General features: G+C 41.6%; 1 protein-coding gene across 4 annotated transcripts in view; it reads left to right on the top strand.

Moving 5' to 3' along the window:
• pknox2 (pbx/knotted 1 homeobox 2) overlaps nucleotides 1-26,422 on the top strand; it is a 128,661-nt gene that overhangs the window by 37,263 nt on the left and 64,976 nt on the right. The window contains exon 1 of one of the 4 annotated variants that reach the window (XM_034232731.1): nucleotides 1,843-1,867. The exons of the other annotated variants lie outside the window; for them this stretch is intronic. The gene's annotated coding sequence lies outside the window, so the exon portion shown is untranslated. Of the gene's footprint in view, nucleotides 1-1,842; nucleotides 1,868-26,422 lie in introns of those variants that run through there. 4 annotated transcript variants of the gene reach the window in all.

Below are 26,422 nucleotides of genomic sequence, written 5' to 3'. Positions count from 1 at the left end.
TAGTGCCTCAAAGTAGACCTTGATCTGCATGCCTCATGGACTGTAGCTCTGGTTTGTCAAACGTTCTCCACGGGGGGTTCATGTTGAGGCACCTGCAGTTCTGTTTTTAGAGAGATATTTCACCATTTAAAACCTGACGAGGATTGTGTTTTTTGCAGTCTGGTGTGGCTTTATCTTCTCTGATAGTCTTTGTGTAACAACATTTCTTTACTTATTTATTTATTTCGTCGTTTATTTGGCAGGGACAATGCCCAGTAATGAGAGTCCATGGAAACATTTATAAAAAAAGCACATACTTTTAAAAGACTTTAAATGGTCAAAACTCAAGAAATGGTGTTTCTCAAGGATGGTACAGTGGTATGAATGTGGCTTTCTGTCAAACACCTGGATAGCTCTCTTGTACAGCTGTTCTATGGGTTTCAGGTTTGTGCCACAAGCAAACGACCAGTTCGTAAAACAGTATTCAATATGGGATAGAATCATACAGTGGAGGTATGACTTTGCAGCATTGACAGTTAAGAAAGCTCTAATTTGTTTAAAATGTTGCAATTGAATTGAATGGTATTGGATACTTTCTTAATATGTTTCTTAAAAGTCAAGTTTGAGTCCAGTATGACTCCAAGATACTTGAAGTGGGGGACTAGTTCTATTTCTGCTCCGTTTAAAAACTTTAACAATTATGTTGCACTGGTCACTTGAAGGATTAAGTGTAAGGTATTTATGTGGACGGCAACATTTGAAATATATTCTTAGTGTTGACCTTATATGTTTTGCCCAATTTTTCCTTTATTCCATTCCCAGTTGTGTCTTTTTAACTTCTGGTCGCTGCTGCAGGCTTTGGTGAACTCAGGTCAGAAGTCTAATTGGTAAACGTTATAATAAATAAGGGAGTCAATTGTATGGCTTAGGAGGTAATGTGCTGCTCTGGATAAAAGTGTTAGATGTCTGTAAATACAATACAAAATACAATCTTTTGATCAAAGTAAACTGCTGCATTATGTTACAACTTGCTCAACTAGCTTGATCCTTGCAGTATGATTATACATGTCCCTGCTTCCGGTGTGGAGTCAGACCATTTCCTTGTTGGTGAAAAACAACAGGTTTACAAAAGCAGATTGTAGAAAGCAAACCAATCAGATATTGACTCTATTATTTTCATATGCTGCACTGAGTGGGATCAGGTTCTGAGCAGGATTTGATTGTGAGTTTTAGAGGTGTTATTCAGGTACCCTCACTGTCTCATTGGGGTAAAACAAGTTTCACCAGAGTCCTGTCTTACCAGACACAGATATTAGCCGCTGAGCTTATGGCTGCTAGCTTTGGCCCCGAAGACGTGCACATCGCTATTCATACTGTGTGCAGTGGTCATTTAGTATCCATCACATTGTCACTATTGCAAGGACAATCCCTCATTCAGATGTTTTCCTCTATTCCTCTGTTGCATTTTTTTCAGAATTTGAAGCTGGACACTTTGTATTGTCTCCTGTAACGACTCCTTTACCTCCAGCATGACTTGGCACTCCACATTTGACTTTTCCCGTCCACCCTAACATATCTTTCTGTGCTACTGCTACATCCTTTCTACCAATTTCCCTTAATTTCAAGATCTCCAACCACCCACTCTCTTTTCACAGTTTCCCTTCTCCTCTCCTTCCCTCTTTTGCTTGCGTCTCTTTATCCCTGCTGTCCACCTCTCTGTCCATCCTCCATGCCACGCATGCTCCAAGTCTCTCCCCATGGAATTTCAGGGGAAATTTGATATGGGATTGTTTGGTGTTTCCAAGAATTCCATTCGGCTGCTCGCTCTCTTTGCCCCCTGACTCGAAGACAAACAGAGTCCATCCAGCCAAGAACAGCAAATACCATGGTGATGGCCTCATTATTTGTCTTCACATTCAATGACGTTTATTAGGTGGAAAAAATGCTGGGGCAACAACTATTTGCAAAGATTTAAACAATTTCACAATTTGAAATACACATCAAATTTGACACAGGTGATAATTTGAGCCATGTTGTCTTTGATTGGTTATTAAACTGTTAAATTATCACGTGTATGCAGTTTGGGTAGCTTTGTTTTTAATTGTGGAGTGTTGTCCTTCTGCATTCGGTAATCCTCTCAGAAATATGCGTTTAGATTCCTAAAGCCTGTCCTGGACCATGTACCTTCTGCTTCCAATAAAACACAGATGAAGAAATAAAAAAGCATCTCCTCTTTTTTTGGTCTGTGAAAATTCACTCCAGGTGAAATCTGTTTATTTTCACTATTGTTTAGTTTATAGCAATATCCAGAGGCTAGCACCGAGGTGTTTATTCTCCCCACACGTCACAGACTCATTTCCTCTATTGGTATTTCAGAGGACTCCAGCTTGACTTTCTGCCTGTCTCTCTGTCTCACTTCCTTCTGTATCTTCAGTTTTGGATTGACAGCACTTCCACTACTCTTGGTGCATCTTATCTGAACTTTTCTCATAATCATTACATTCAAACTTTGTCTTCTGGGTCATCTGAGTGATCCAGGTGATTTTTGTCTGTTCAGTGTGAACAGGAAGTGCTGATACCCAAAGCAGCAATGGAGCAGTTTCAGGGTCAGGTGCCTTGCTCATGGATACCTCTTCAGCCACCAGTCAGCATTTTTTGGTCCATTCATGGCTTGTTCTGGCAACACTTCCCAAGCCAAGTCACATAGTCTAGGCCAGGGGTTCCCAAACGTTGCCATGCATTATCCTCTGGCGGGGACCCCCCTGTTGCAATTTTTTTTTTAAATGTGCCTCCCGATGGAACATGCAGTGCGTTGCCACTACATTTGGGGCCTTCTGCCTGATCGAAGCTGTCACTCCGCTTTCTTTACCTTCCAGTGCTTTGCAAAATAATATTTCCTCAACAAAGTTGTCTTCTGAAATAAATCTGATGTATGCAAGCAATTCTGCGACATTTGCTACATCCGTGCTCTCATCCAGCTGCAGAGCGAAACATTCACTAGCTCTCACTTGCTCCAACAGCTCGATTCTAATTGGCTTGAAGGGCGGTCGTGTGATTCAAAAACAAAAAATATGAAAAGATTGGCATCAAAGGACACATAGATTGATAGCTATGCAGTTATTAATAACATCTAAAAAAAAATTGAAAAAAAAAACTTAAAAACAAAATAAAAATCCCTTTTCCCTCAAACTTTGAAAAACACAGGTCTAGGCCACTGTCGTTAACCATATCGATTTTATACGTACAAATGTCAGTAAAAAACAATGTTCAACAGTCTAGACAAGTCTGGCTTTAATTGTATCTGAGCAGCTGACATCTACAGTAAACGGAATTAAAAAATGTGTAGAAGTATGGTAACAGCAGGTTTTTATTAAACAGATTGAAATTTGTATTCTTCTTTCTTATTCGTATTACACATATACAGTCTATTTGTAAGCATAACACGCTGAACAGTTTGCTGCAAGTAACCTAGCCATACCTCTACCAAACCAGGTGATGTGTTCACTGCCTGCAGTGCTGGAATCAGTGGCGATTCGAGACCAATTTCACATTTTAACAGAATTGTAGTCAATGAATTAGTTACAATTTTATTTGATTATATTGTAGAAAAGAAAATAATTTCTGTTATTCCGACCCAAGTTACATTGCAGTCTTTGGTGCATCACTATGGAGGGGCTACAGGGGGGACCAAGTTCAGTGCTACAGAGTCACTGGCCCCTGTTGCCCCCCCCCTAGAACCGCCCATGCCTCAAATGCACATGTGTTGCACATGGCAGTCTGCAGCCATCCTGTGGTTCTGCCGGCCTGCAGCAGCTTTCTGCCTCCTCCCTCCAAGACAAACTCACACCTTCTCCCCCTGAACAGATCTTTGCTGACACTAACACTGCAGACACACAGGCAAACAGAGACAGCCACCCACCTGCTAATCCTCATTAATCCCCCACCTCTCCTCAAATATTCCCTTCTGCTGATCTTCTTGTGAGGGGCTGCAATGTGCATGTGTGTGTTGGTGGTGTTGGTAACAGGGCCTTCTGCAGATGCCTGGGACCATCATAAGTTATATTTCTCTTTCTCTTTGGTAGAACATTTTCACTTTTCAGCATATTCACACCTACTCAGGAGTTTAAGAGATTTCAACCTCAAACAACAGCCGTGCAGCCCCAAGGGGGGTGGGGGCTGCGTCGAACATGGGGTTTCCCCCCCAGCTCTCAATGGAGTTCAGATACTTGCAACCTGTTCAGCTACATGTTTAAAAGGCATGCTCCAAGACATAATGAAAACATTATTACCTAGGGGGTCATTTCCTTTGTATATAACTGTGTAACAAAAGGTGCACATCTCCTGAATATAATAAAGACATATTTGCTGCACATTATAGCCAGTTTTAAAGGTCCCATGTCATGCTTTTCTGGTTATTACCCATCCCCTTGTGTGTTATGTAGCTTTTTATGCATGTAAACGGTCTGCAGAGTCACAAACCCTCAAAGTACACCCTGTAGCAAATAAAACTCTAACACAGAAAAGACGTGTCTATGCTGCCCCAGAACGCCTCGTTGGAGATGTTCTTTTTCCATTTTTTCCTTCCGGGAACCAAGTGACGTAACGATGATCCAAATGGACCAATTGGTCCAAATGGATAAATCTGCGGAGCTCCTCACACACACACACTCAGCCAGCCTTATGTTTCTCAGCTGCCGCTCCGCGGATTTCTCAGTTTGGACTCAGCCTGAGACAGCAGGACAAGGCGAGGCCCGGCCCGGGCCCGGTCCGAGCACACAACACCAGCAAGCCAGCTCACACTGTCCACTCCAGCAGCGAGCCCCGCAACGTCCCGCCAACACGGCACCCAGACCCCACGCAGCATTCGTATCTGTTTGTCATTGCTGGTGTAGTTTTCTGGTTGCTAACGCCATTGTAACACATAATCACGGATGTTCCAACCCAGTCTCACGGCATTTCGTGTTATAGTCATGACATTTAATCATTGATTCGTGCTCACCAACATGATTTTCGGAAGAGTCAGGGGGGCCGGGCTCGAGGGCGAAGGCCGCGGCTGGGGAACTCAGGGGGCCGGGCTCGAGGGCGAAGGCAGCGGCACTCAGGGGGCCGGGCACAAGGATGGGCAAGAAGGCGGCGACGGGACAGCTCCGGAGGATGGGCAGGAAGGCAGCGCTGGGACAGCTCCGGAGGACGGGCAGGAAGATGGCGTAGGCCGTGATGGGACCCCTCCATTGTCAGCTGGATTGCCAGAGCACTGGGATCGAGAGCAGGAGCTGGTGGAACCCCTGGCGGGTCAGGCGTAGACGGGACCCTGGATGGAGCATGGACTGGTGTCAGCGGGATCCCCGACGGAGCAAGGGCTGGTGTCGACGGGACCCCAAACAGGACAGGATATGGTGTTTGCAGGAAATCCGGCAGAGCAGGTGTCGGCTGGACCCCCAACGAAACAGGTGTTGGCGGGACCCCCAACAGGTCAGGGCACGGAGTTGGTAGGACTCCCAGCGGAACCCCCAACGGAACAGGACATGGGGTTGGCAGGACCCTCGGCAGAACAGTAGTCAGTGGGACCCCCAACAGGACAGGACACAGAGTTGGCAGGACCCTCAGCGGAATCCCCAACGAAACAGGACATGGAGTTGGCAGGACCCCCGGCAAGACAGGTGACGGCGGGACCCCCAACGGAACAGGACACAGAGTTGGCAGGACCCCCAACGGAACCCCCAACGGACCAGGACATTGAGTTGGCAGGACCCCTGGCAGAACAGTAGTCTGCGGGACCCCCAACAGGACAGGACACAGAGTTGGTAGGACCCTCAGCGGAACCCCCAACAAAACAGGACACAGAGTTGGCAGGACCCCCAGCGGAACCCCCAACGGACCAGGATATTTGGTTGGCAGGACCCCCGGCAGAACAGTAGTCGGCGGGACCCCCAACGGGACAGGACATAGAGTAGGGACTTGAGTAGGGACTCGAGTAGGGACTAGAGAAGGGACATGAAATGGGACTTGAGAGGGAACTCGAGAGGTGACTTGAGAGGGGACTCGAGAGGGAACTCGAGAGGAGACTAGAGAGGTGACTCGAGAGGGGACCTGTGAAGGAACTTGAGAGGGGACTTGAGAGGAGACTCGAGAGGAGACTTGGGAGGGAACTCGAGAGGAGACTTGAGAGGTGACTTGAGAAGGGACTCGAGAAGGGACTTGAGAGGGAACTGGAGAGGGAACTGGAGAGGTGACTCGAGAGGGAACTTGAGAGGGGACTCGAGAGGGAACTTGATAGGTGACTTGAGAGGGGACCTGAGAAGGAACTTGAGCAGGAACTTGAGAGTGGACTCGAGAAGGAACTTGAGAGGGGACTCGAGAGGGGACCTGAGAAGGAACTTGAGAGGGGACTCGAGAGGGGACTTGAGAAGGGACTTGGAAAGGGACTCGAGAGGGGACTTGTGTCGGTCGGTACGCCGACAGGACACGGGGAGCTGGAGTCGGCCGGAACGCCAACAGGAGACGAGGTGCTGGAGTCGGCAGGTACGTCGACAGGACATGAGGGGCTGGAGTGGGCCGGACCACCGACAGGACACGAGGGGCTGGAGTGGGCCGAACCACTGACATGGGGGGCTGGCGTCGGCCGGGGAGCCAGTACTGGAGCCGAAACTGGGGCCGGAACCATGGCTGCTGGGGCCAGGACTGAGGCTGGAACCATGGCTGTGTGGGCCGGTTCTGGAGCCGGAACCATGGCTGCTGGGGCCGGTACTGGAGCCGGAACCATGGCTGCTGGGGCCTGTACTGGAGCCCAAAGCATGGCTTCTGGGGCTCGGGCTGCTAGCCTGGACTTACGACTCCTTCTCTTAGGAGCCTTTTGGAGGCTCCGTGGACCTCTAAAAGCCAGACGAGTACCCGAGAACGGATCCTGGACAGGAGCAGGAAATGGGGAAGAAGCAGGGGCTGACTCCAGACAGAACACACCGAGACTTATGGTGTTGGGTTGGGAATTGGGAGGCAGGGGGCTAGCATGCCTGGGACTAGCAGGCCGGGAATCACATGTCGGGAGGAAGTCCATAATCCAGCCAGGTAAGAACTTCACTAAACATGGCTTCTCTGTGCCCCTCTGCCAGAGCAGCCTCTTTCTGCTGAACACTGGACGCTCCCCTCCACCTACCATAGCAGCAAGCCAAAGAAAAGGTAAAACTAAGTAACTCCACCTCAAATGGATCTGCTGGGCCCATCTTTGGTTAGATTCTTCTGTCAGGGTAGAGCGAAGCAGACAGGACCCAAATGCAGATTTCACATAATATTCCTTTATTTCAAGGTTCAACAGAACTCTTCCCCGTGAACACAGTCAAGACAAACAAGGGTCTAACAATGACAGACAGAAAACCCAGAACTTAAATACACACAGGACTAATCAAAGAAACAAGAGACAGGTGAGGAGGGAGGAGAAAACACAGGGGCACCAGGTGAACACAATCAGGAAATCAGGTAGGAGGGAACAGGTAGGAGGGAACACACAGACAGGAAACCAAAGACAGATCTAGGGTCCTTCGCAGGTCGATTATTTTCATTTCCTCGGTACTCGGTATCACCGGAAGTTGATTTGTCTGCGCCATCTTGAGTACCGTCCTTTGGCGCTTATTTCTGCCGGAGGACCGAGGATCGAGGATCGAGGAGCGAGGAGCGATAATGGAGGAGCGATAACCGAGGAATCACCAGACCATCCTCCGATGAAATCCAGATACTCGCCCCGCCCCCTTACTGTGTATCGCTCACTGATTGGACGATGCAGTGCATGCACTGATCTGATGCTTCTTGACATGAGAGCAGTTTCCCGGCGGAGTGAAGAAAATACATGAAACTCACGAGAGTCACTCCTCAGTCTATACTGTGTTTTGTTTCAATTCATGTATAATTTAGTTACAAATATGTGATTTATCTGAATAACAAAGTGGTCAAAAAATGTTTTATTCATTTATTGGAAACATTTTCATGATCGCTTTTTTCGAAAGGACGTCCCATTGCTCTTAAAACTAATTTCCCTGCTCCTCGTGGTTTCCTTGCGTCTCTCCATGCTTCCCTGGTGGGAGGGACTAGACGCAGGAAAACGACGCAAGTGAGGGACGCAAGGATTCCATTTAATCGACCTGAGAAGGACCCCAAGACAAGACAAAACACAACACAGACAGAAAACCAAAGACAGATCTAAACAAGACAAAACACAACACAGACAGATCGCGACACTCAGAGCCTCAGAATACTGAAATCTGTAGTTTTTAAATCTTTTTTTCCGTCTAATTTGTTATTCTTTTCTAAATAACACACTGTTATTTTCTCAACAATAACACACAATTATCCTTGTTTTTATTTATTTGTTTAATTCTATAATCTCGGGCTTTTTTGTAGTCCGTCAGGAAGTGAATTTCAAAATATGGTAACAGGAAACAGACGTAGGCCTTTAGGGACATTTCAAGCATCATTGCACACCCACTGAACTGATTACCCAAGATCCTCAGCTATGGTTTAAGCTCAGTGATTGGATGTTTTAGCCGCAATGCACGTTGGGATATGGTGTTAATGCGATATGAAATCCGAAAAACTTTTTTTTTTTACACTACCCATAATCCTCAGCTGTCGTTTGGGACTACAGTCCATTTGCTTGACAAACCCCGTGATTAATCTTCAAGCTCTGGGATTGGATGTTGGAGTGGCAGTGCGCCAAGGTTACGCCGAGCGTCAAACAGCTCTTTGAAATGGAACGAAACCACGGCAGACTATCCAAAACTGGACTCGAACGGGACCAGCCCCACCCCCCAGAACTACACATGCTGCCTATTGTATTTGGCAAAATGTTCTATGGGACGTCTTTACTGGGAACGTTTTCGTTGTTTCCCACAATTAGAAGTTGCAAGTATTAAACACATTGGTGTTATCAAATTTAAAACATATAATTAATAAATGGGTGAGAATTGCTTGTGTCCATAATGTGCAGCATTAATATATACCCACATGACAGCTCATTGTTACTTTGTAATTCTACTCCACTACAATTCAGAGGTTAATCTGGTATTTTTACTCCACTACATTTATTTTAGTTACTTTTCAGATTCTGATTAATGATGTGAAATATAAACAACCCTTAAATCAGACTTTAGTTACACCTGAGTACAATTCAGGTAAAGGTGATTGTCAAGTGCCAACAATCAGGCAAGATATTAGTTGGTGCTTGAGAAGACTAAACATTTATCTGCAGATCTCTATAAAGTATATTCATTACTCGTTATTCTCTACTAATAGTTAATTAAAGACTGTATAATGGCTATTTTGCACATCCCTTTCAAGATTTCAAGATTTTCAAAGGTTTATTGACATATCATATACACAACTACGGTGAAGTTATGCAGTGAATGAAAAACTTGGGTCACAGGTTCCTCAACAGCGCATTACAGGTCTCCCTTGAAAAAGAGATCATTGATCTCAATGGGATTTTACCTGAATAAATAAAGGTTTTGAATATATCTGTATGTGTATACCTCCACCATTAAACTGTCATATTCTGCACATTTCTTATACTATCTACATACATAAGAGTATGATTCATATGTATAATATCAGTTAAAATAAGTGCTTCAATATAGTTAACATTGCAGGAAAGCAATATATTAGACGTTAAGTACTTTGTCAGGATTACTATTTATCTGTAGATACCCCCAAAGCTTTTTCTTACTTAAAAGAAGACCTTAACCTAAAGTATTCTTTGATGTTTGAATAAAGGTTAATTAGTTTGTTTGTTTTGCACATCCTCCTATTAATATCTTTGTACATCCGGCACTGAACTGTTTTATTCTAGAGATCACTTACAGTATCTTCTTGATTTTTTATATTCTATATTTCTATCATTGACCTTCTACTTTCCACCTATTTTGTATGTACTCTTAATATTTCTTTCATCAAATATAACATATTAAAAACATAATTCAATAACGTGCTTTAACCACTAGGCGGTGCACACAAGGTACACACAGCATACAATGCCATAATAACTTTTTATTATTAGTGTAGGACACTTATGTATAACATCTGAAGATGTGTAGTTTTATTCATGTTTTCACATAATTGTACAGGATATTATGCTCTTGGATAAACTTCACGGCATTGGCCTTTCTAATAATACAGTGTTATGGTTTAACTCGTACCTTCACAATAGAAAGCAATGTGTGGTTGTTAATGGAAAACAGTCTGACCTGTTCCAACAAAAGGGTGTACCCCAAGGATCAACTCTGGGCCCACTTCTGTTTTCTATTTACATAAATGATTTATCTTCTTGTCTCATTAATTGTCGTACTCACCTTTATGCTGATGACACTGTCATATATACATCCAAATCTGACTTTTCACAAATTCAGATCTCTCTTAAATCGGATTTTAATATCTTACAGGACTGGCTATCACACAATAAACTACTGCTCAACAAAACAAAATCTTATACTTGGTCTTTGGTACCAGTCAGAAGCTCAACTCCAAACCTAATGTAGTAATAACATGTAAGGATGGCACTTCTCTGCATAAAGTTGATAGCTTTAAATATATTGGTGTATGGCTAGACTCTGAACTTTCATTTAAACTACATATAAAGCATGTAATACAAAAAGTCAATTACGGAATCGGTGTCTTACACCGCTCTCGCAATTGTTTTACGCTCAGTGTCCGAAAGAGAATTGCTTCTCAACTTCTTCCGATTATGGACTATTGTGATGTTGTCTACCAAAATGCACATAAATCAGATCTTGCTTCACTCAACATAGCCTACAACAGACTATGCAGATTTGTTCTTGGTTGTCCTTTTCGTACACATCACTGCACAATGTATAACAAACTTAAATGGCCTTCATTAAATGTAAGAAGCAGTGGCGAACCGTCAGGGCATTCAAGGTATTCAGAGAATACCCTGGAACACTCAGATAAAACAAACAAAAAATCGATGTAATTATATAAATAAAATGTAATAAAATGAATAAATGAGAATGGTATCTGTGTTGTTGATCTGTAATATTACAGTGTTACGTTGATTTGTTTGTCCTTCTCGGACCATGCACTACGCATTTCAGGGGTTTTGTGTTAGAAAAGAAAGAAACCAATCAGATCTTGTTCTGGGTCTCTGGGTAGAATATCCTTCAACAAGGTATTCTACATCCTTGATAGAATGCCCTGGCCGTTGCACTGAATGAGAGCGTACATTTGGACTGACAGTTTGATCAACCAATCATATATTGATTTGTAGCCAATGGGCGTATTCTTTCAGAGTTTCCCTCGGTTCCAGGGTATTCTAGAAGGCCTGCTAGTTAACTGGCTCGAGACAGAGGATCTAGATCAGGGGTCTCCAACATTTCTTCATCTGAGAGCTACTTTGAAAAAATGAAAGTGGCCAAGAGCTACTTGCATCACATCGCTTACATTTATTCATATAGCACTCATCAGTTGAATTAAGCTATACTTTTGTACACGTGTGAAATTGTGTTAATTTCGTCAGCTATTTTTTTATTTAGTTTTAGTCTTAGTCCTGTGTTACATTTTATTTTTAGTCATATTTAGTCACCTTCATCCTGTTTTTATTTAGTCAAGTTTTAGTCGACTAAAAGTCTGAGTATTTTAGTCTTATTTCAGTCAAAGAAAACTAATTATTTTAGTCTACTTTTTGTCAATGAAAACTGTTGAGTCTTTTTAGTCATCAGATTATAGAACATTTCAGTCAAAGTAGTCTAGCCAAAACCAATAATTTTAGTCAAACGTATTTCACAATAAGATTATATCTTGTCCTTATTTGATGAAAAACACAGGTTGATTAGAAAGCAGCTTTGCAGAGAGTATTATGGTCAGGTTTGTGGTGTTTTTACCAGCTGTGTTATGGCCACATTGCTTCCCTTCTGATAAAACAATACATTCACTTTTTTTCTCCGCCTCATTGTAGCGTAAAAGGGCCCAAATATCAAATAGTTTCTTTCTCCCAAGCAGTGGTGGCTTTAGACTTTTTCGTTGTCAGTCATTTTGACGGACAGGATCGTAACATTTCCGTCATAATCCATGATTACCCGTCGAGTGCACAATTTATCACTCGCTCTCGCTGACGGGGGGGGTATTCGGTTAACGCGAGTGTGATCACTGCTCCCAAGCCCTGTTGTTGCCATTTTATTTTCTGTTAAGGTTAGTTAGACCATGAGTTAGACCCGAGTCTTCCTGACAGTTCATATTTTGCCGCTGCCCGGTGTAATTGCAGCATAGACACACAGCTGCTGCCCTGCCGCAGCGCCGGAAGTGGAACTGCTGGGAGAAAAACTGACTATCAGAAATGTAACGTTATCTTTGATAATATTTCGTCTCCTCATTTTTCATCAACGAAAGTAAAGAGAGATTTTGGCATAGTTTTTATTTAGTAAACTACATTTTCGTCTCGTCACTTTTCGTCAACGATATTGCATGATGATTTCGTTACAGTTATTGTTTACTGCCGTCGGTGCCGTCTCGTCATCGTCTCGCTTTCGTCATGGAAAAAAAGGTCGTTGACGAACATATTTCGTCATTGTTTTAGTCAACGAAATTAACACTAGTGTGAAATTGCAATACCTAAAGCTTATCTAAAATCTTAACTTCACATCAAGGTCCAAGAAAACGAAAATGTCTCACATATTATTATGGCCCATATAGTAAGTAAGTCACTGAAAATTCACATACATGTCCTTAATCACCACCTGACAAGCATCGTATGCACTTATGGTCAAATAAGTGCATTCACTCTTTTTTACAGTTAGTGAGATGAATGGCACTGCATGGAGTCCACCATAGAGGTGTATGCTGGAGTGTACCCACTTAGGTTCACTCTAATAGAGTCATTTGAATGTTGATCAGTCAGTCTTGTTCTCTATTTAGATTTCATGACATTCATGCCAGAAAAAGCTGCTTCACAAAGGTCTGTAGAACAGAACCAAATAAACCAGACATGTTCAGTGCTGCTTGGTGAATGTTCTTATAGTTTTCTGGGTCTACAAGGCTCCAGAAATGTTGTGAGTTTTGCTGAGACTTAAACTGAACATGATTTTGGAGATTTATAACCTCCATCTCCATCTCCACAGGATTAACACTGAACAGTTCAGCCATGAGTCCTTACCCCAAGTGAAGGAGTTCAAGTATCTCGGGGTCTTGTTCTCGAGTGAGGGAACAATGGAGCGTGAGATGGGCCGGAGAATCGGAGCAGCGGGAGCGGTACTGCAGTCGCTTTACCGCACCGTTGTGACGAAAAGGGAGCTGAGCCAGAAGGCAAAGCTCTCGGTCTTCCGGGCCATTTTCGTTCCTACCCTCACCTATGGTCATGAAGGATGGGTCATGACCGAAAGAACGAGATCGCGGATACAAGCGGCCGAGATGGGTTTTCTCCGCAGGGTGGCTGGTGTCTCCCTTAGGGATAAGGTGAGAAGTTCGGTCATCAGGGAGGGACTCGGAGTTGAGCCGCTCCTCCTTCGCGTCGAAAGGAGCCAGTTGAGGTGGTTCGGGCACCTAGTTAGGATGCCACCTGGGCGCCTCCCTAGGGAGGTGTTCCAGGCACGTCCAGCTGGGAAGAGACCAAGGGGTAGACCTAGGACCAGGTGGAGGGATTATATCTCTTCGCTGGCCTGGGAGCGCCTTGGGATCCCCCAGTCAGAGCTGGTTGATGTCGCCAGGGAAAAGAAAGTTTGGGGCTCTCTGCTGGAACTGCTACCCCCGCGACCCGATCACGGATAAGCGGGAGAAGATGGATGGATGGATGGAGTTCAGCCATCTTTTTCATCTTCTTCTTCGTCTTGACATTAAATTATAAACCATAATAAATCAACTGTACAACACAAATCCCTCCCTGAGCCGCAGCGACAGGGCCTGATTCAGAGCGGGTCCTTCTGCTGTTGGTTCTGGACTGGTGTTCCTGGAGAAAGCAGACTGGTCCGTGTGTGGTGTCGCTGTGCCACTGTCACGTCTGTTCCTTGATCACTGCGTCACCGACCAATTTGATATTCGTGTGACAGAAAAATGTCTAAAATAAAAAAACGTTATTGTCCAGCCGCGGCCGAAAAATCAAGAAGCAACCTTACTATGCTATAATCGATAATCGAGCGGCGAGCAACTGAAAAGCTGCCCGATCGACGTGTTGGAGAGCCCTGATCTAGATGAATGCGACGAAGCGGCGGGAGGTGTGTGTGTCTACAGAAGGTCCAGTGCTGATAGACACGGTTCGCCACTGGTAAGAAGACACACGCATTGGCTTCAGCTGATATTTAAATGCATTTATCTTAACTATCCCCCTTATTTAAAGCAGTATTTTGTACCCTACTCGCCAAATCATCAAGTTAGACACTCTGTCCAGGTTTATTTCTCTGTCCCCTCTACAAAAAAAATCGATTGGCGTTCATGTTCAAAGCCCCAACAGACTGGAATACTTTACCTGCTGTTATTAGAACTCTTGCATCATTGCAATCTGTTTAAACATGCATTATCATCTCACTTTCAACTGGTCTGCACTTGTTATTGATGAAACTGGTATTGATGAAACTGATCTGCTCGACTGTCTCTCAAATTGTAATGATTGTAATGATTGTATGTATTACTTGAATTTTACTTAATAGACTGTTCGTGGTTTGTCTTGTGTGTCATGTTTTGCTTTTTGTCTTTTTGTTTATGTATGTCTGTAAGTTGTTGCTATTGTCGGCACCCCCTTGAAAACGAGATGGTGCATCTCAAGGGGTTTATCCCAATAAATACAATTTCTATATATTAATATATTATTTCACATGTTTTATTTCTACACATTAATATCTGATTTGTAAAACATCATAGACAGAAAGGTGTACCCGTCACAAGCTATTGAAATTCTGAATCCATAGATGTGTCTCCCATCATCCAAAACCCCTGACTATTCTTTCAACTCAGTATTTACATTCTTATATTCAAAGAAAATCAGTAATATCTTTCAGCTGTGCACCGTTATGGTGTAAATAACCTATAATATAATCTACCAATTGGATCAAATATAAAAGTCAGCCGAATTGGTGTTGCTACTGCAAGGAGACGTATTGTGGGAAGAGAAATTGAAGATGTTGTTTAATTGCTGATATATTTATGATCCACGTCACGTTTTCAGTTCCTCATGTTTGTCTAGAAGTCTTCTCATCAGGGCTCTATAAATACAGAACTACGGCAGATATGTAATATTTAATGCAGCCGAACCGTGTATTACAATGCCGTTATGTGATGACTTTCAAAGAGAAAAGCAAGCACACTCGGAATAAAGTATTATTAATTTTTTTTTAAAAATGTTTTTCGGATTTCATATCGCATTAACACCATATCCCAACGTACAGCAATTGGCTTGGTATGGAAAACGTCTAATTCCCTCCTTTCACATCATAAATCATCGTCATACTGTATTCAGTGTAAAGGCACTTGTTCAATCACAAAATATAAGAAAGATTAAACTATCTGAAAATAGCTAAATATAAAGTTCTTTATTTAAACAATTTCATCCTCTTCAGCTTTTGCATACACCCCTTTTTTCAACTAATGTCTATCAGTCTGTTTTTATCTAACTGTTCATGTAATCTTTTGACTACGTCTCTGATGTAATTTATGAATCTCTGCTGGTTATAGTAGATATGGTTCACCCCATCCACATCCTTGTTGATTGTGGGACAGAGGAATATTACTTCAAAACCCGCTGATATTTGGTTTCTATCTTTAAACTCATCAGGAGGCACCCTAATGCTGTCTTTAGCTAAAAACTCCCTCCTTGGATCATTTAGTTCTGCTGTCTGTGGGGTGTTCTGCGAGTATGGTTCATTTAATATTGAGTTACAGCCCTTTGATTGTTCATAAGATATTCTAGTAACATTTCATACTTTCACATGTCAAACACATGCTCTTTCACTTACACCTTTTCTCATAGCTAACTGGAAACCTTCTTTTTTCCAAATTAGCTTTCATAAAGTTAACATTTTACATTATCAACATTACTTTTACTTTTCCTACTAACTAATCTTCACTTTGTTTAAACCACATGTATGTATTTTTATCTCTGTAAATTATAGATGGTGTGCTTATTATTTCTAATATTAATGCTTTCCAAATTAACTGTAGACCTTCTCCAGTGTAGCTTCAGAATCTTAATACTTGGCCTGTGCCATGTTACAAACAAAATAAAACTCCAACATCTTTAGGTGAACTAAATAACATATTTCAATAGCTCTGAATTTCTGATGAGCACCTGTTATTCCTAAATAAAATCCTTGAAATCCTTTTTTTTTTTAAATCTAAATATAATAATGAACTACTCCTGTTTGTGGTAAAGACACACACTAATGTAATGGATTCAAAAATTACTAAAATCATGATGCTGTCAAAGTGAATGATTTCCTGAGTGTATCTGTCCTGTAAGGTACGTCATTCTCTGCTTGGATCGTGTGCAGAAATCCCATCAATTGCACCTGGCAATACTGCTTCTACCTGTCTATTATCAAGCTGAAAAAATGTATTCCAACATACTGTCATCAAATGTCTTTCTATTGTGAATTTAAATGGCCCTTGTCTTGTGTTCATTTATATCCCCATAATGACCTAAAAAATAAAGTCTATGGCTTTTACTTCAAATTATTTACCAGGCTAGAGACAGGATGTTGTCTAAATTAAATTCCTTCTCATTACATTACTATGTTTTAGCTTAACTGTAATATGTTCTTTCTATATTTCAAAACCGCAGTTACTCTAATATCTGTTAAAAAATCCACAAATTGTTTCATTATCACAGGTCAACTTCTTCAGTATTCCATTCTGGAATTACATCTCTCACAGTAGCCCCTTGGCCACTGATTCTGCATCTGCTTTACCTGTTATAATTCAATCAATATTTAGAAACATGTCAGCATGCAGGTTCATTCTAAAACTATTATTCAATGCTCTGTTTGAACATCCGAGTTGAACCCATGTGTAACAAAATCCTGTAATGGGGAAAATAACTTTCAGGTAATCATTTGTTATAGGGAAATACCACAAATTATTTACAATTTTACATCCATTATTTTCCACTCTAAACACTTCAGTGAAAATAAGTGTTTCTCTCCGTCTTTCAGTCCTAAAAGAAACAAGAATCTTCAGATTTGAGTTTTACATTTGCAAACCGCCAACTCCTGTGGGAGTAAAATATCATCAAGTAGATTAGAAACGGGTCACATGTGCGGTTTTCCATTTTTGTGGAATTTTAGGAAACCTCTCGTTTCCCTTGGAGCTCCAAAATAATGTGTTAGTCCAAAAGCATGCTTGGTTAGTTATTGTTCTAAAATCATGCAGTTACACTGATCACATGCAGACATACATTCACAGTCACACTGTCAGGTTGTCAAGTTTGGTCAGGTACACCCCAGTCAGTAATTTACAGTGCTTTTCTCAAGTAACACTGTCAGGGTCAAAAGTCATTTGGTCTCAGTCTTTTGGCCATGTGACTCTGCAGAGTCTTTCAGCGTAGGCAGGTATCCTTTTTCTTCAAAAACCTGTCATATGCGGAGTGCCATTCTATTCATTCACTATTACAACTATCATTTTCAAGATGGTTCTAACTTTTCATTGGGACATCTACTTCCCACATTTCCTGAAACTTGGTACAAAATGTAACTTCCTTATAGTCAGTGTTGTGCTAGTTACTGAAAACCAGTAACTAGTTACCATTACTAGTTACTTCATTTCAAAAGTAACTCAGTTACTTTACTAGTTACTTACACCAAAAAGTAATGCGTTACTGTGAAAAGTAACGTTTTAGTTACTTAGCAAAAAGGGCTCCCATTAATGCCCTTATAGCCTTCCTTTCAGTACTGTTATTGCATTGGAGAATAATACAATCTGTTGATCAACTTGACATGCATTATATGTAATCTGGATTGCATCGATATTAGCTGGCTTTCCATTTTTGTATATTCTTTCTCCAGGTAGTTGGAAAAAGTGTTCCGTCCCATATGCCGTGTGCCGCCCGGACATGCTATCATGCTAACTAGCTCCCTGAAAGCGGGTGACTCCACTGTAGCAATAGCCTGCATGTGTTCTACAACATACCGTGCAATGGCTTTATCGACTTTTCCCTGGCCAGCAGTCCCTTGGTTAAAATCCAGCCGCTGTTGCTTACGGCCCGTCTACACTACAGGCATCGAAAAAGCTTGAAGCTGGGCGTGTCTAAGGCTTGGCGATTTCTCGCGCCCAAGGCGACCAACAACCAATCACATGAATCTCCCGCCCCCGACATACAAAGCAATAGCAATGTTAAAACTAAGTAAACTGGATATAAAATCCCCAAACAGGCGAAAACCTACCAGTTTCATCCACTGTCTCTGCCTCCTCCCTCCATGCCTGGTTCCTCCGGTTTGTATCCCGGTAAATAGTTCTGGTCGGAAAGAACCGGGTGATTTGCTACCGTAATTTCTCGTTTGGAATATGAGGAAATGAACTGCGGTCTGGCTCTCCCAGCTTGCACGCGGTTTGATTGGCTAGCGCTTGTACTGGCGGGAATTGCAAAAACGGGATTTGATTGGCTGACGCCAGCTTCGAGCAAGCATCGAGCCTCAAAAGTTGAACATTGTTCAACTTTTGACGCCGATAGACGCTCGCGATGCTTGCAACGCCTTGCCATGCTACCCACAATGCAGTTCGGCGAAGTTTGAAAATATCCTACGTCACCCCATTCAAATGAATGGGCGAAGCGTTGAAAGCATTTTTTGACGCCTGTAGTGTAGACGGGCCGTTAGGTGGAGGTGGAGTGGCGTCGGCTGAGTCTCTGTGGTCTTAGCTACTAGCTTCGTCCCAGCATGTTGTTTCTGCAGATGTTTTAAGAGATTTTAATTACTGGTTTGGGCAGTAGATAGGATCTTTGACCCGCCAAGACACAACTTACATTTAACAGAAACTTTATTTTCTTTGTGCTCGACAAAAGTGAAATCATGGCCGCCGCCATGATAGTCTTGTTAGTAAACAACACAAACACGCCCACAGCCCGTCTCCGCATGTGACACAGGAAGTATTTAAGTACATTTACTCAAGTACTGTACTTAAGTACAGTTCTCATCTCTGTTCGCCTGGCTGTTGACTATATAAAAAAACTAACGCAGTAACGGAGTAACGCACCATGTAGTCACGGTAACTGAGTTACTGCATTTAAAAAGTAATGCGTTAAAGTACTAGTTACTACCAAAAATAACGGCGTTACTCCCAACACTGCTTATAGTACTACTACTACAGTTTATTTACACCTAATCTGTATTAAAATGTCTAATAGATCTATTTCAGAAACTTGTGCACATAATTATTTTCTTGAGTCAAAACATTATTAGGATCTGCCATGTATTTCATAAATCATTTATTTGTATTTATCTTCAATTCTGGTCTACTTAAAGAACCATGTTAACCTCTTTAGCAGTGTGTGGAACCATGGGTGTCTGGACATGTAACAATCACTCCTTCCTTTATCAAGGATTTAAAACAGAAGTCATTTCATCAATGGTTTGTACACTGAACAAAAATATAAACACAACACTTTTGTTTTTGCTCCCATTTTTCATGAGATGAACTCAAAGATCTAAAACATTTTCTATATACACAAAATAACCATTTCTCTCAAATATTGTTCACAAATCTGAAAAAATCTGTGATAGTGAGCACTTCTCCTTTGCCGAGATAATCCATCCCACCTCACAGGTGTGGCATATCAAGATGCTGATTAGACAGCATGATTATTGCACAGGTGTGCCTTAGGCTGGCCACAATAAAAGGCTACTCTGAAACGTGCAGTTTTGCTTTATTGGGGGGGTCTGGGGGGGTCCGAAAACCAGGCAGTATCTGGTGTGAGGGGTAGTACCCTCAGTGTTTTAATAGTTTCCTCTTTACTGCTATTTTAATTTACCAATTGATTGATTCATGGGTAAGACAACTTTTTATCTTCACTTATTTATCAAGTCAATTCAAGTTCTTTAAATGTGGTCTGTGCGTTTTGTGAATAAGTGTGTTTATGTGAAAACTCACTCATTTCCGTTTCCCTTTTCGTCTCCTCTGGTTTTCTCAAGCCGTGACCAGGCCTCCTCACTTCTAATCGACCATGCCAACTCCTCTGATTCTGTCTTCTCTTCAGTCCATCAGCTGTTGAATCCATCCGCTGTAACTCTTTAGGCAGCCTTTGGCCCAGTTACATCTGCAGCCCCCATCATGCCACTGTTCTTTTACTGCTTTGCATTTCATCTCCTCCTTTACAGTTTCTCTGCTGTTTTTATGGAGGGCGGATTCTGCTCTCATGTCCCAAACTTTGCTCTTGTGCCAAATCTCGTGGCTCAGCTTGGAACTTCATGCCCTATCAGAGGGACTGATGAGAGTATCTCTCTGCCTGTCAGCATGCAAAAAAACAGTGTATTTAATTTACGGTTTTCAGAATAAAACAGCTTTAAATTAAAACAGTGTATTTAATTTAAATTACGCCATATAAACATTGATCTTATTTCTTGCATATGACATTGAAAAAGTTACATTAAATAATAAATACAAATACATTACAATAAAATGACTGTTGTTTAATCTTCACATCTTGTAATCATGTATATAATTTTGAGCACCAAATTATTGAAAAGTATCGATAAGAGTATCGAAAAATACCGGTATCGATAAGCAGTAACGGTATCGGTATCAATAAAATCCTAACGATACCCATACCTACCCATAATAAACTCCATCAGAAAAAAAATTGCAACATTTTATATTTTCTTAGTGTTAATGTTTCTCATGAAACACCAAACCAATAATGTGTCGGTCCATCTCTCAATAAAGCACACAGCGCTAGACCATTGGTAGATATGATAGGAAGTTGATCAGTCCACTGCTGTGGTCCAAACCTAAATATTCGTTCATGACCAAAACTATACGAATGACGTTTCCAGCCTTAGCTGATTTTGATGCTAATTATAAAGTTTTAGTTTGCTTAAGTGCCAAACTAAGAGGGTGAACATGTTAAAGTGGAAAGAAAAAACGTTCTCCTCCTGTCTGTATTCAGATGACTTTATTTACTTTACTTTCACAAAGATTTGTTTCTTAACTGCACAGTCAACATGGTGATATGACACATTGTTTGTCCATCCATGTATGTTAATATGAACTAGTAGATTGATCTTCTTGTAAATATACAACATTTCTACTGCTAGCAGCCTGGATGATGTTACTATCCTAATTAATAAATAGAATCCCAAAGGCCTAGAAACCCAATCTCAGTGCTACAATACAGGCAGAGTAATACCCGCGGTAGTTTTTAACCAACAAGTGGCAGGTTTGTTGTTTTTATTTGATCTAGCTCAGTGGAACAAACCGGTAGTGTTTCTACAGTTCAAGTTGTAGGTGTTCCACGGAGGATATTGTAAGATATTTTGTTGAGTTGCCTCTTTGTGAAATTCTCTCCCGTGTGAACCCGTGTATAGTGTAGGGCTTTTATTGGATAAAGGCCGATTAGAAACCAGAGACAGAGTTGCATTGAAGAGAGAGGCTTACAGGGAACTATTTTAAACACACTACAATGGTGTCATTATACTTCATTACATTGTGCAATCAACATGTATTTCATAATGATTAGTTAATTCAAACGTTTTATTATTGGCACTTTAAAAAGTATCCATGCTTAACATCAATATGTTAGCATTTTATGTTAGCATGCTGAACTGCAGTTACAACAGTGATTCACATTGAGGTTTTTGAAAAAAAAGTGCAATGTTGGCACTCTCCACCCACGTACCCCACCGACCCGCTTTCAAGGAGTGTGCGTGTTTTGTGCCTGCATGGTGTGTTTGTTTTAGGAAATGATGCAGCGCCAGTTTGTTTAAATGTATCCACGACAAAGCTGAAACTAAAATAGGTTCACTGAAGCAGGTCCGTTTGGTCGCCATGTGCCATATGTTGTATATCCAGGTGATCATTTCCATTTCCATGTTCTTGTTTTAGGAGAATTGAGCAGTATAATGTAACCTACTAGGAGGAAACAAAACGGTGGCATATTTGAGCTGCAGCCAATGGGAAGCTGGTTTAACGTTAATAAGTGCACACGAGGATGTTGTAGCATTTGACTTTACAGTAAATGTGGTCTCTCTGGCGTGGGTTGTCACATCCAACAGAGCATCATTTCAGGAGAACATTTGACTAACTTCTATCGATAGTTGTGAACTTTAGATGGATCCTCCTCCCTCTTTTCTGTTGTTATTACAAGCTGTGACCAGACCCAAATATGGTGCTGCTAGAATACAGTGACGTCCTTATGAATACATTTAGAGATTTCATCAAAGTATCTTAAATTAGGATTATTGTAAAACTAATTTGACACAGACATCAATCATATAAACAAATCCTGCTAATTTAATTTGTGGGTTAATTGTATAGGATACATAACCTTTCCCTATCCATCTGATATTGTACTTTATTTAATACAAGTTTTTTTGGCTCTGCTGTCTTCGTCCCTTTTAATTACCCATCGTAGTTATCCAATCCAATGCATGTGCCAGATTGATTAAGAAGCAGTTTAAAATGTGTAACTGTTGATGTAACATGATCCAAATAATTATAGAAAATATCTCTAAAATCCGGATTTCTGTGGACGAAGAAAACAACTTTTAGTCAAATTCTTTCCCATATGGAAAGTACATGAGATCGAATTCAAAGGTAATTTAAAAAGGAACATAATCAATATGCTATTCTATTGTTTTCGATGTGTTTTTTTATATTTTAATGTAATATTATAGAAATATTCATATTAACTTCATTCCTTTTTCTTTTTCATCAGAAGAGGTTGAAACTCAGGTACACTTTGATCCAGATGATTAAAGATGGAACAATTATTTACCTGCAGCTAGAACATTCCTTTTAACTTTGTCTTATATGTTCAGCCTCCTAAGAAAAAAATCTCACCTCATTATAAGAAGGGCTTTTAGCTATGCTAATGAAGTTATTTGCATGCAAACCACTTGTCCTTGGGGAATTACAAAATAATTCCACTGTACTCTAGTTTTACCACTATCCATTTTATTGAGACTTTAATCTATTTTTTTAAAGCAGGAAGGAACACAATCAGACCGGAATGGGTAATATCCAAACAAACATTTGCATAAATACAAAGAAAACAAGAATTGCAGTCAGATTGGAGCACTGATGCTATTGTCAGCAGCACGAAAGCGATGAATCTTGCAAACTGGCGTACCCGGGAGATTCCGTGTGTCTTCATTATGGCTGTGGGGCATATTTGAATATGTGAAGGGCGTTCATTAAGAAGTTCAGTATGAAAGAATAATCGGGAAAGGTTATGGATTTAAATTCAAGTCCAAAATGTCATTGGAAATTGATAAGGACAAGTCGAAGGAATCATTTGAGTAAAGTCAGCCCTGTGAGTGAGAACACAGCAAAGGACAAGGAGCATCATGTTTACAATGAGGATGCAGAGAATGAGTTTTTTTTGTTTTTTTTTAAAAATCAGTTTATTCCACTGAGCTGAATAAGCTGAATGTAGGTTTAGGGTTTACATTTGTGGGACTATAACAGATTCTGATCATTGCAATTTCTTTGTAGGTGACTCTTTGTAGCTGGTGATTCTTTTTGTATGTATTTCCCCACGCTCTATTGCCATATTATAAATCGGTACTTGCTCAGCCAAAAGTGATAACAGATTATAGAAGCTCTTACTTTCCTTTGTACTATTTTAGCAACAGGCCCTTTCTGCTAAAGGGTAATACACTGGAAAAAATGCTGCTCCAAAATCAAGTAACAAATAAGAAAAACAAGGTGTGTTCGCTTGAAAATAAGTCAAACAATCTGCTGTAGAACAAGTGCAAGTTAGCTTGGTAAGATGTAATGAAATAAGATGGGATACTAAGATGATTGAGATCTTGTAATTAGCTAGGAAAGATTACTTTGAACTATATTTTACCAAAATCAGGAAATGTTGTGTTACAAAATAAGCCAGAAATGTTTTCTATGTTCTCATGTTAGTTGGTGATTTTCCAAAAGAAATGTGTTTTCTGAAAACAAGTCACAGCAGCATTTGTTTATCTGATATACAAAAAAAAAGAGTCTCTGACTTAACAAGATACTTAAGATGCATTGTCTCAAACCAAAGCCTATATCTCACTGCATTGTTTCTTCTTAAGTTATTATGTCTTATATCAAGTGTAAAGACATAGCTGACTAGACATTAGACAAATATACTTGGCAACATGTACTACGTGTACTAATGCACTTCTAGAACACTGCAGAGGTATCAAATCACATTTCTCTACTTTGACCCTTGACACAACACCTTCCAAACAACGGACTCTGCACTCTGTGCTGCGGCTCGCCTTTCAATGGCAGATACTTAATCCAGACAATGTGCACATGCACAGCAACATTTTTGGATCACACGTTGCTGGGTAAGACTCTAATGTCATCCATCTTAATTTCCTGCAACCAGACAGCAGGTTGGGTAGTGGAAACGTCTTTACGTGCTAGCTGGGTTAGCTTTGCTCCGGAACATCCTCACTCTTTTCCCGGGCGCTCACTGGGTGGCCTTGGCTCCGGCAGGTCTGGCCTGGAGGTTGAAGATGCTATGGGGGGTGATTTTCTCAAGGTCCACTGCACTTATCCAATCCCATTGCTTTTCTGCTTTGTGATAGGTTATGCATGCTCTATTACAACATTAAACGAAATTAAGCAAAAATATTATTACCAACATTGTCAGTATGCTAATGTGTTGAACTCAGATATGACAGTTGTTGAACTTTCTAAAAATGCATTTTAGCATGCTGATGTTAGCATTTAGCTAAGCCTCACAGAGCTGCGAGCATGAAGCGTTTACTCTTTTCTGTTTCTTGCATATACTTTCAATTCATGTATCCCCCATTCGAGTGAATTGAGCTGTGTTCAAGAGCACTATACAACGCATAACATCACAGCACATCAACCAGCTATCTCACCAACATGCTTATTTTTTTTGTTCTTGACACAAAACCTTTCAAACAACCGCCACGAAGCACTGCCTGTTCTTCCATGATGTGGCTGAACTCAGAGTTACTAGCTCCACCATAATGTTGAGGTGTCCTTTACCAGGCTTCACATCCATTCCTTATCCATCTGGTGGGATGAGTCCAATAAACAAGCGCTGGTGAATAAATGATACTTGTATGAATTGTAAGTGTGAGGAGCAGGGTGTTGGAGGCTGGGTGTGGGGGGGAGGGGGGCTGCCGGCTCAGGTTAATGAGGTGGTGTGGGAGTGTGGACTTGGCCTGACGGGGATTTGTAGCCCTTAGACCACTAGTGAGACTATATTCGCCTCGGGCTGTGTATGCACTTGCGCCTCTGAGTGTGTGTGTGTGTGTGTGTGTGTGTGTGTGTGTGTGTGTGTGTGTGTGTGTGTGTGTGTGTGTGTGTATGTGTGTGTGTGTGTGTGTGTGTGTGTGTGTGTGTGTGTGTGTGTGTGTGTGTGTGTGTGTGTGTGTGTGTGTGTGTGTGTGCGTGTGTAAGTAAGTGTGCCTGTGCATTACAGCGAGAGGCAGTGAGTGATATTGCCCTCAGGACTACACTGGTTGAAGCTTTGCTATCTTTGTGTTTAATGTTGGCATTTGTTCGTTAAATAGCATATGTTTGCATGCATGCTCACTCCTGTGTGTGTTTTTCAGATTTCTGTGTTGTGTTGAGTCTGACCACAAGTGTGTACACAGGGCTCCTCCTCCCCTCCTCTATTCTCATTACCATTCCACCCTTCCCTCCACCATTTTCTTCGACGGCATCAAGGCCTCTCCTCTCGGTGTTTGCATTGTAAATCAGGCCTGACAATAAGGCCATGATTAGATCCTACTCATATTCAAAAACACCTGATTTATTTAATCATCGTCCTCTCTTGCATGGCTTTCAAGATGCATAATATCTGACCAAGGTGACATACCCACTTCCAAATGCTATTCATTGCATTTGCAGGTCAACCTCTTCACCAACAACCTCAAACAGGGCAGATGAAATGAGATTTTGATGGGAGGGTGTGCACATGACAGCTTCTTGGCTCCTTTTATCCCAGAGAGGCTTTTGCTGCTGGTATTGTCATTACACAGTAGGCCTATGCAACAAAATGGTTTCTCTGCATTTGACCCATCCTGTGTTAGGAGCAGTGTGCTGCCATTATGAACGGCGCCCGGGGAGCAGTGTAGGGAACGGTGCCTTGCTCAGGGACACCTCTGTAGCACTTGGTCTTGCCGGGACTTGAACTGGTGACCTTCCAGTTGCCAAGCCAAGTCCCTCTGGACTTCACCACCACCGCGATGGTTCTCTCCCTCAGGCATGTGTGTTATATCAGATCAGGTATCAGATGGTTGCTTTAATCTGCCATCATTTCTACAAAATCTTCCATTGAGTTTAAAGCTGT

The sequence above is a fragment of the Gymnodraco acuticeps genome, unplaced genomic scaffold (assembly GCF_902827175.1).
Source record: "Gymnodraco acuticeps unplaced genomic scaffold, fGymAcu1.1, whole genome shotgun sequence".
NCBI lineage: Eukaryota > Metazoa > Chordata > Actinopteri > Perciformes > Bathydraconidae > Gymnodraco > Gymnodraco acuticeps.
This window is presented reverse-complemented; position numbering and strand designations above follow the sequence as displayed.